We start from the raw sequence: 10740 nt of genomic DNA, 5'->3' as shown, positions 1-10740 counted from the left end.
TGACCCCAGCTGTCACCTTCCTCGGGGACATACAGCTACGCTGCTCTTCTCCCCACTCCCCAGCGAGTCCACATCCAGTATTTGGTAAATTACACAGAACTGAATCTCAGAAGGCACCCAGGCTGGGGTCTGGGGGGGGGACAGGTACAGAAATGTCCCTGAAGGTCAGGCAGATGACAAAGCTCTGGGGCCCTCTTCACCCCCCACTGCCATTGCCTTAATCACCTCTAACGAGGCCAGATGACCAGCTGCCCCCTGGCCTGGGCTCCTAGACCCTGGGATTAAGAGCTGGGATTAAGGACAGACACATTTCCGGGAGTTGAGCCCCAGCAATGCGTGTGTGTGTGTGTGTGTGTGTGTGTGTGTATGTGTGTGTGTGTGTGTGTGTCTGGGCATGTGTCTAGGTACACTCATGTGTGTACACCTGGGACTGTCTAGCGTGGGCTCAGATGCCTGTATGGGTCTGAGAGTGTTCACGCACACACACGGGACTGCATCTCTGCTGCTGCATCACCTGTGCACATGGGGAAGGTGTGTGCACAGGACACAGGTGTGTGCACAAGTGGGTTTCTGTGTGTGCACATTCCTAGCTGTGTACACAACCCTCCCAAGGTGGGAGGGTGTCTCCTTGCTTCCCACCATTGTTCCAGGAGCTGCTAATGCCCACAGCCACCCACAGTGCAGTTAAGCCCCTAAAGCTGAGAAAAAGAAGGGGACAGCAATTGAGGGATTTCCAATCTCCCCAGCATAGGCTACTCAGACACCAGCCCCCTCTCCACACACCAGCACAGACACACAGCGTATCCCAGCACGCATGTGCATGCACACACAAACCCTCCCCATGTGAAAGCCCTAGACAGAGATGCGGCCTGAGCTCCATGTGGAAGAGGGTGGCCCTGGCCTCACCCAAGGTCCTGCAGACTGTCCCTCAAACACAGAGCTGGAGCCGCTTCTGGGTCTGAGATTGTCCCCACAAGCCCCAGCTCCCACCTCACACATGAACAGAAGCAAAGACAGAAAAGGAGGAAGGTGGGGCGGGAGGGCAGATGGGGAGAGGGGAGGGAGTTGGAGGGCTAGGGGAAGATCTCAGGGAACCAAGCCTGAGCCTTGGGAAGCCTGCAGTACCCCCCCCTCCAGAAGTGTAGCCAAAAAAAAAAAAAGCACTGTAACTCTCCTCCACCCCTCCCCTTCCGCATCTGATGCTGGAAGGGGGAGATCCCTCGCAGCCACTGCTCCCCCTCATGCCCACTGTTCCCCCTCGCGCCCGCTGCTCCCCGCTGCTCCCCGCTGCCGTGCTCCACTTCCCTCTTTTCTTGAGCTCGGGGGTCACATGCACAGGGAGCTGGGGAGAAAGGACAAGGTGTGACAACAGGTGAGAGCTGAAAGTAAAGCAGACTGAAGATGTGTGAAAGCAGCAAAAAGAAACATTGTAGCAATGTCAGAATTCAGGAAACTAAGCAAAGTGCCATAAGTGAGGGTCTGCAAGGAGATGATGTAATCGGGAATTTGCAGCTGTAACAATGTCTCCAAGTGAGGGCTCCAAGGAGGTGACAATGTAACCCTGCGGGAACCAGATACTATGAAGCAATGTAACAGAACTGGGCTTGGCAAAGAATCCTAGCATGGAAGGGAGCAGTGTCTGGGATCCAGATGAGGGAGGCGGCAGAGAAGGGACTGAGGAGGGGCTCATTGTGCATGACAGCCGGGAGAAGAGGTCAGCAAAAGATTTCCAGAAGAGGGGACATCTGTGGTGGGTTTTGGAGGATGGGTAGGAGTTCACTGGAGAAGAAGGGAATAGAACATGAAGAGGGAACAGCACATGGGTAGGCATGAAGAAAAGAGAGACAAAGGGATGCTCCCTGGTTCAAGGCACAACCAGGGGTCTTGGATGGCAGCAGTGGGGACACATGAGGTGATGCAGATGAACACTGAATGCACTGCAGGGTACTGGGCATGAGGACAGGGAAGTCTTCCTGGAAGAGGGGAAGTGGGAGCAGGGCCTGCATTCTGGGCAGAACAGAGACAGGGAAAGAGAAGAAACATGGCTTGGAGGATGGTGCCCTGTTCAGGAGTCAGGAGACATAGTTCTTAGTCCCAGTCAGTCACCAGCCTGCTATGGTGCTTTGGGCAAGCCTCTGAGCCTCAATTTCCCCAAATGTGAAATAAGAAAGTTGAACTATAGGATCTCAGAAGATATTCTTAACCTCAGCCTATGGCCTAATATAGACAGAAAACATACGGCAGAGAACAGACCCATGTGGGAGCCATGAGCCCCCGGCCTGGGTAAAGACCTCCTGGACAACAGTCACACGTGTGCAGGGACCTCAAATTCACCACCAGGGGCAGCCCCTGCACAGCTAAATGCAGAGGCAGCAGGGAGCAGTGCTTATGCACTAGATAGGATGCTGAGGCCAGACTCCCTGGGTTGAGATTCTAGCTGGGCCACTTGCCAGCTCTGTGACCTTAGATGACATGCCTAACCTCTCTGGGCCCTGACTTCCTCTTCCATAACATTGAGATGGTGGTGGCTGCTTTGTAAGGCTGGAGTTTTACAGCTGAGATGTGTGGCCGTGTCTTGCACGGGGCAGGTGTGCCATGGCAGGACTCAGTGTCAGTGCTGTCAGTTCCATGCTGCTGGCATCTCACGCCAGCCCCTTGGGACAGCCCAAATGCACCCATTTTACAGACCAGCCCCCTCCACCCATGGGACAGGCCCAGATGCCTTAGTTTGGACTCCGAGCCTTGTACACCACCGGGGTCTTCCATGTTGAGACCCTGTGGGGTCCGACCACTCAGCCCCAGGATGCTCAGACCCCAGGAGGCACCAGTGAGTGCCTGCTAAGCACCTGAAGCAACACTCTCTCACAGGCAACAGCACCCAGCAGCAAGTGCCTCCCCCAACACCCCACAGGGAAGTGCTCCCTCCACATACGCAGCCCTCCTTCCCCTGACTGGGAACTGCTGTTACCCACACTGTAGTTCCCTAATATACCGTGACCTTCCCCACCTCGAGCCTCTGTCCACCCTGGTTCCTCTGCTGTCAATGTGTTGCCATCTGCCAAGGCCTGGTACAAAGGATGCCTCCTCCACGAAGCCCTCCCTAAATCTCCAGAGTCAAAAATCTACCTCTCCTGCCCCTGACTCACTCCCTCAGCCAACCAGGAGCTCCCTGAAGTCACAGACCAAGCTGAGCCCCTTGGGGACCCCTAGGGCTCAGCACAGGGCAGACACAAAGGGGACATGAATAAACAGTGGCCAACATGTCTGGCAGGTCAGTGGCAGAGTGTGGACAAGGACCCAGGTACCAGACTCCCTATCCAGTGCTCCTTTGACCAGGAAACCAGACTCCGTGCCCAGCCCCTAGTTAGCCTGGATACAATTCATGTCCCAGGGATGAGACATGATCGGGGAGAGAAGTGGTGCTTGGTGTGATGGGTACAGCAAGCAGCAGCTCCCACCCGGCCCAAGAGGAACCACAGACAGGCCATGTGAGGGGGCAGCCTCCTTCCTCCCCCAGCCAGGCCGGTCGGCCCTCCCTCTCTGGCTTCAGGTCTTCCTGGGAGTTCCTGGAATATGAAGGGCCCCGGGTCACCCCATCTGGCTTTCCCATTCCACAGATGTGGAAGTGGAAGCCAGAGAGGGAAAAGCTGCCCACTGCCATCTGGCAAGCTAGGGCGGACTCCTCTCTGAGAGTGACCATCCCAGGGAAAGCATGACGGTGAGAGACAGCCAGCCGCCAAGCAGCCAACTGCTGGGCTTCCAGCGCCAGCCTCACCAAGGCCTCATGGGTGGGGGCCACTGGCCCCACCTGACAGATGAGGAGACTGAGGCCAAATCACCTGGCTGAGTCCACTCTGCTTCTAATAGAGCTGAGACCCACCCTGCTGGGGAGGAAGAGATGGGCTTCCTCCCAGGAAACCTCACACCTGCCACAAATGCACCTCCTGATTCAAGGCCCAGGCAGACATGATGCAAGGAACACACATACAATAAAACCAAACACCCACAGCCCCAGCAAAGGGCCCCACGCACAGTGGGTGCTCAATAAATGTCTGCTGAATGAATAAGGCTGTCAATAAAAGACGAGCCCCGTGCAAGCCACACAGCCACTCAGGGCCTGGGTCCCCATCTGTAAATGGGTACAGGATCTGCTTCCCAGGGTCAAGGCAAGGGCTTGCTGAGCTGAGTCTGACAGGCACTCGGAGCCCTGCCTGGTGCACAGCACACCCCTGTGAGTGTGCCCTGGTGGCCACTGTCACCCTCGTCATGAGGGCCTAGGCCTGTGTCCCACTCAGGGAGCATCTGGTGGGGGGACAGGCAGGACGCAGCCACGGACACCCACCTCTCCCCCATGGCAGCCCCAGGAGCAGGGGAGGACATGTGAAGACTGACCCAGGCAGCAGACAGCCCGCCAGTACCCCTGCCACCCCCAGGACTGCACCCTCCCACACCTGATCAGTCCCTACAGCCCCCCAGAGCCCCCCAGCCCCAGCCCAAGGAGGGGGACAGGCCTAATGAGCCACCCGCAGCCTCTGGTGCCCGCAATCGAATTGGCAATCAGTTTGCTGCAATTAGATTTCCCAGATCCCGCTGGTGATTGATTCTAAATTACCCTCATTAAAGTCTGGGCTGGCAGGCAGGGGTGGGGGAGGGCAGGACAGATGGGGTCTCGCTGGCAGCGCAGGGGTGCAGGGAGCTGAAGGGGAGTTTGGGCCCAGGCAGAGCCCAGAGTGAAGCAACACCAGGCTGACAGTCCAAGACTTGTGGCCATCCCAGGGCCAGGAGGAAGGCATTCCTCAGCATGGTCCCAGCCCTCCATCTCCCCCCAGAAAGCCCTGGCCCTGGAGGGGGCAATGCCAACACAGATGGGCCCCGGAGCAGGAGGGACAGGTGAACACCAGGCTCCAGGCTCCCAGCTGTGTGGGCTTTGGCAGGCGTTTGGCATCTCTGAGCCTTCTTCTAAGTGAGGAGAATGACACCAGCTTCCCAAAGAGACCAGAAGGCTCACCAAGGCTCACCAAGGCTCACCTGAGGCTGGTAACCAGCCCCAACCCATGGGCAAGGCCCAGGCTGTCTGGGCCACCACTGTGGGCTGGCAGGCTGTGGGCTGGCTGTCCCTGGGGTTTCCCCACCCTGAGGGCCTGGAAAAACAGCAGACCCCTGCTCCGGGCCAGGGTCTGTGTGCTGTGCAAAACCAGCCATGGTGTACCCCACTGGGTAGACGGTGGCAGGCACGGCAAACCCTGTCCTGGGCTCACGCTGCCGGCAACAGTCCTCCCCGGAGCTCCAGGGCTGGAAGGGCCCCCAGAGTCGTCAAGTCTCCTCTGCCTCCAGACGGGGCTGAGACTGCCCACCAGCTCTGCAAAACCCAACTTCCCAGACACAGCAGCACAAGGCTCTGGAAGGTGCTTCCTCTCATCTGGCTAAAGTCCTGCCAGCTCCAGTTGGGAGTCCTAGTCCATGCTCTCCCTCTCGGGGCGGTCCCCACTTTGGGGTCCGCTTTGGGTCACCCATGATCACTCAAACTTAGTTCCCATACTCTCCAGGGGCAAACCCCACGCCCATCCCAAAGAGCAACTCCTCAGTAAGACCAAGAGGGACAGGAAAAGAACAAAAACCAAAGTAGGTAAATGGGAGACACCAACATCGACAGGAGGCCACTCCTTGCTTGAGTACTCTGTCTACTTTATTGCTTCGTATTATTCTCAAACAACCCGGAGGCCCCATTTTAAAGACAGGAAGACTGAGCAAGGTTCAGGGTTAAGCCGACTCGCCCAAGTCACACACCGAGAAACTGGCAGAACCAGGATTTCAACCCTGGACCAGCTGTTTCCAAAGTCCCAGCTCCTTCCACTACTGCAGGCTACACCCTCAGGCTTGGAGACCCCAAGATAGACATAGCACCAAGGCCCGGGTGGGCCTCAGGGGTGGGAAGAAAACAGGCCTCTCCACCTGGTATGAAGGCCAAAACAGGCCTTCCCCACCCTCCACCCTCAGCAGCCAGGTAGGAAAAGGGCCCCTTCATTTGCTGGGGCCACTGCCACCCCCACAGCTGGGCCTTCAGCCATGGCCGCTCAGACTCCCCCTGTCATTACGGCTTCCTGTTTGGCCCAGAAACAGAGCCTGGCCAGTGGGGGAGGGGAGCAGCCACCCCTCTGGCCAGGGCCAGCTTGGCAGGGAGGGAGGCCAGAAGTGAAGGCCACCAGGCCTCCTGGAATCTTGGGAGGCTGGGAGCCAAGGTGGGTGGGGTGTGGGGGAGCAGTCAACAAATATTTACCAGGAGCCAGCCCGATGTCCCAGGATGTGAGGTACCAGGGACCGAGGCCTGGCGGACAAGCCAAGCCAGGCACTCCAGGGCCAGCCCAGGCCACTCCGGCTGGGATGGGAGTGGGGGATGGCAGAGCAGGGCTGGGCCCTGGGCAGCTCCTGGCTCTGGCCTCCCTCCCCAGACACAAAATCACAGGGCTCCAAGCAGCTGGGCCAGAGCCCAGAGCCACTGCCCCTCCGTCCCGCCCAGACGTGGTGGCAGCACCTCAGACCCTGGACCGCAGACCCGCCCCGTGCAGCCCCGGTGCCTCCCAGCCCACGGCACGCCTTAGGCCAGGGGGCCTCTGCCAGCCTCGCTGTCCCCCAACAAGGACACAGCTCCAGCTGGAGCTCCAAAGCTCACAGTCCTGGCTTCCTTCCTTCACTCCCTCATTCATTCACTCATTCATTCATTTGAACCATGTAACTCTGGACCAGGCACAAAGTGGTCCCTGGGGGTTCCATGAGAAACAAGCAGTGACCGAGCCGTCCCAGGAGACCCCAAGTTTGTCTAGGACACACTCTGGCACCACTCTGATGGCGGCATGGCCCCCCACATGTCACTCCCCACTCTGAGCCTCAGTCTCTGTGAGGCCAGTCCTGGGTGCCATGGGGCCAGGACTCAGATGGGGGCAGCCATGGCCTGGATGTGGGTGCCACACAACTTCCAAGGGCCAGAGGGGCTAGAGGCAGACCTGGTCACCTCTGCAGAGAGTGGGCATCCGGCACTGGGGGTATCTGGTATACAGGGAGTGGGCATCCCGAGGGTCCCGATGCTTCCCTCCCATGCACTGACCACGTGGCCCAGCATGAGCCCCACTTCGTGCGGGTGTGTGTGGGCACACACACACACACACACACACACACACAGATTCTTGCTGACAGTTTGAAAGCTCCCTCCCCCAGCCCCACCCAGTACCAGTGGCCCTCAGAGTAGCCCCATTCACAGACAGAGCCTCCAGGCCAGACAGTGGATTGGGAAAGGCCCTTGGCAAGCCCCACCCCATCTGTCGCCAAGGATAAGGGAGAATTCGATGAGAAGAGATAGGAGACACTCCTGGCAAGAGCAGACACTCACTAGATGGTAGCTGATACCAACACAGCATGGGGGTAGGGAGGCCCCAGAGAGGTGAGGTAACTTGCCCAGAGTCACACAGCAAGTGAGGGTGGAAGGAGGACCGCACCAGTCCTGGGCCGCTGCCAGGCCTTGGCTCAGTCCAGTTCTGTCACTGTCTGGCTGTGTGACTTTAGCAAGTCATTTAACCTCTCCGTGCCTCAGTTTCCTCATCTGTAAAATGATCATCACAGGGATGAAAGAAGCCAGCGTGGATGCCACGCCTGGTGGGTGGGCATGCAGGAAGCATGGCTGCCATTCCTCCTGCTCTGCCCCGGAGGTATGACCCCCACCAGACCGGGAGAGGGGCCTTGAAGACCTCCCCGGGGGGCTCCTGTCTGCTCCAGCCCTCAGGATCCTATTGCAGTTGCTTCTAGAAGGACCCATTCCCTCTCCCCAAGCCACCCCGGGGAGTGTCCCTACCCCACAGGAGGGGAGGGGCAGGGGGGCTTGTGGCAGGCTGGCCTCTGGGGCAGCTCTGTCCTGACCCCGCTCACCCATCCCACGGCCACCCCAGCCTTTTCCAGAGCCCAAACCCAAGCTGCCCTAGGAGCCCCCCAGGGGTACCACGCCCCAATCCATGAGAGGGGAGGAGCTATTTGCGTTCAAAAGACCAAACTGCTTTTTCTGCAGAACAGCTCACCTCGCACCCTCCAAGGGAGAAGCTGCACACTGACTTGGCAGCTGGAGGCACGGTGCTGCATGCCCCAGGAGCAGGAGGTTCCAGGTTCCACTCCCATCTCTGCCACCAATCATGGGAGAGTCACCCTCACCAGTCATGGTTCAGCAAACCAGGTAACAGGTAAGAAAGCTGAGGGCCAGAGCAGGCTGCAGCTTGCTCAATGACATACAGTGACCATTTTCATAGCTCAGCGCAAAATCTCCTCCTCCAGGAAGCCCTCCGTCCTGGAAAGGCCCATCTCCTGAGGCTGTGCTCAGTCTAGTGGAGAGTTATTTCCTTGTCACAACATCCCTGGGAGGCTGATACTGTCATTGTCCCCAGTTTGCAGATGAGGACTTGAGACAAAGAAAGAAATACCTTGCTCAAAATCATACAGTAGGTGTCTGTCCCTGAGCCCCTGCCTCCTTGGGAGCTGACAGGCAGCAGACCCCTATGGTGTCCCTGTGTCTGTCTCCCAGCTGCTGCACGGGGAGATGGTTCACCCAGGAGCCTGGCCCAGAGCAGCCCAGGGGGCCCCAACTTTTCACTTGTCTAGTGAGGACAATCGGTCCTGGCAACCCAAGACTCCAGTGAACCAGAGTAACCTGGAGAAGAGAAGTGAGAGAATGCCCAGATGTGGAAATGGGGGAGTGGGGCTACAGAGGAGTCTCTGGGGTCCCACACACACAGTCTCCCACCCGCCACCTTCCCAGCCTCAGAAGCACTCGGTATGTGCCAGGCAAGAGCTGAAAGCTTTCCAAATTAACCCCTTTTCATTCCTGTATTCTCCCCATCTTACAGGAGTGGAAACTAAGACACAGAGAGGTTAAGTAACTTTCGCAAGGTCACATGGCCACAAAATAATGAATTCCTGTTGCTGGGAGTATTCACACAAAACCAAGGGATGCCTAAGACTCCTTCCAGCCCTGGACTTTTAAAAGAACATGTTTCAAAAGCTTGAATTTCTAGGCTCTTCACTCCAAGCCTTTCTGGGTCATGACTTCAGCACAGCAGCTGAGGTGGCCCTGAAGGCAGATGCTCCTCAGAGTCCTGGTCACTTGGCCTGTCAGGAGAGGGACTTCCCAAAGGAGATGCCAGGAGGCACACACACCGGGACTCAATGCCTGCAGCATGAATGAGCCCGCTGTCCCACCCTGGAAAACACACACATACACACCATCAAAGGCTGGCAGGCAGACCAGGGGTCATCTTTTTCCTGCCCTGCCCTGAGCCAACCACTGCTTATCTGCCAAGGCCACCCCTGGAGCTCTCCCCTGCCCCCTGCCCCCCGCTGGGACTCCTTGGGTCTAATCTTAGTCCCTCCTGCTACAGGCACTGCCCTCTTCCTCTGGTGGGATACCCAGGCACCAGACACCAACCACTAACCCTTTCCCTCCCAGGCCAGGTGAGGACAAGAGGACAATGCCCATCCTTGACAGCCAGGCCCCAGGAAGGGACCCCACCTCCACCACTCACCAGGAGGCCCAGGGCTTTCCCTCCACCAAACCAAGCCCAACACCTCGGCCTCTGGGCACAAACCTCGGGTCTGCGTGATCACCCGCCCAGCTCGGGGCTAGACCATGCCCCTGAGATTGAGGGCACCTGCCCAGCTGAGGCCCTACCATGTGCTAGTTCACGAATGCTCATTTCGTTCCTGTGTCACCTGGTCAGGCGTGAATCACTGGCCTGGTCTTACGAATGAGGAACAGCTGTTCAGAGAGGGAAGTGACCTGCCCAGGGCCGCACAGCCCAGAATCCCACCCAGACTCCCAGCCCAGAGCGTTTTGTTCCGAGTCCTTTCCATTCCCGACAGCCAAGCACTCGCTGAGCTCCCTCTGGTACTGCACACGCAGCCGTCATCTCACTGAGTCTTTGCCCTATGAGGAGGGCATTACTGGCCCATTCCCCAGAGGGGGAAACCTGAGGCTTGAAGAAGTGCGGTGACGTGCCCAGACCATGAACCAGTGGTGGCAGCAGGATTTGAACCGAGTTGCATGTGACCCAAGGTGATCTCAAGCAGGGTCTTTCAGAAGCACAGCCGGGGAAGTGACCCCCCACGGCCAGGATGGGCTGACCCTCTATCCTGCCGGGACCTTCTCCCTCACACGGGGGAGGACTGAGGACAGGGGCATTTCCCACTCAACACTCCCCACCATTCTCCCTCCTGACAGCCCAGGTGGGGATGCTGCTGAGGGCTGGTCTCCAAGCCCCTGCCTGTCCTCCTCCCATTTTACAGACGGGTCAGTTAAGGCCCAAAGAGAGAAGGGCCTGCGGCGGTAGTCTGGGCACCCCAGGGTGCCTCAGCTGCCTGAGTCCTTTGCAGTCTGAAGGATGCCCGCAGCAGAGCTCCTGGAACCCCGGGGCAGCTCCCTCCGCCAGGTTCTGCACGTGTCTGAGGAACTCGCTGGGGACCCGGGTCCCTCGAGGAGCCATGTGGCCGCCCTCCCTCCAGCCTCTCCCTCCTGCTCTCCCTGATGGAGCCGGGTTCCAGCGCAGGCAGCTGCGGTTACTCAAAGGGACACTCAGGGGTCACCTCACACACACGCGCGCGCCGCCTCCTGCACACGCGTCCCCCTCGAGGTCCGTGCCCAGGGTCGCCCGGGCCCGTGTGCGATCACACACGCACTCCGCTGCCGGCACACGCCCACCAGAGGTCTCG

Source organism: Carlito syrichta, unplaced genomic scaffold, assembly GCF_000164805.1.
Source record: "Carlito syrichta isolate Samal-C Ts95f unplaced genomic scaffold, Tarsius_syrichta-2.0.1 Scaffold308872, whole genome shotgun sequence".
Taxonomy (NCBI): Eukaryota; Metazoa; Chordata; class Mammalia; order Primates; family Tarsiidae; genus Carlito; species Carlito syrichta.
This window is presented reverse-complemented; position numbering follows the sequence as displayed.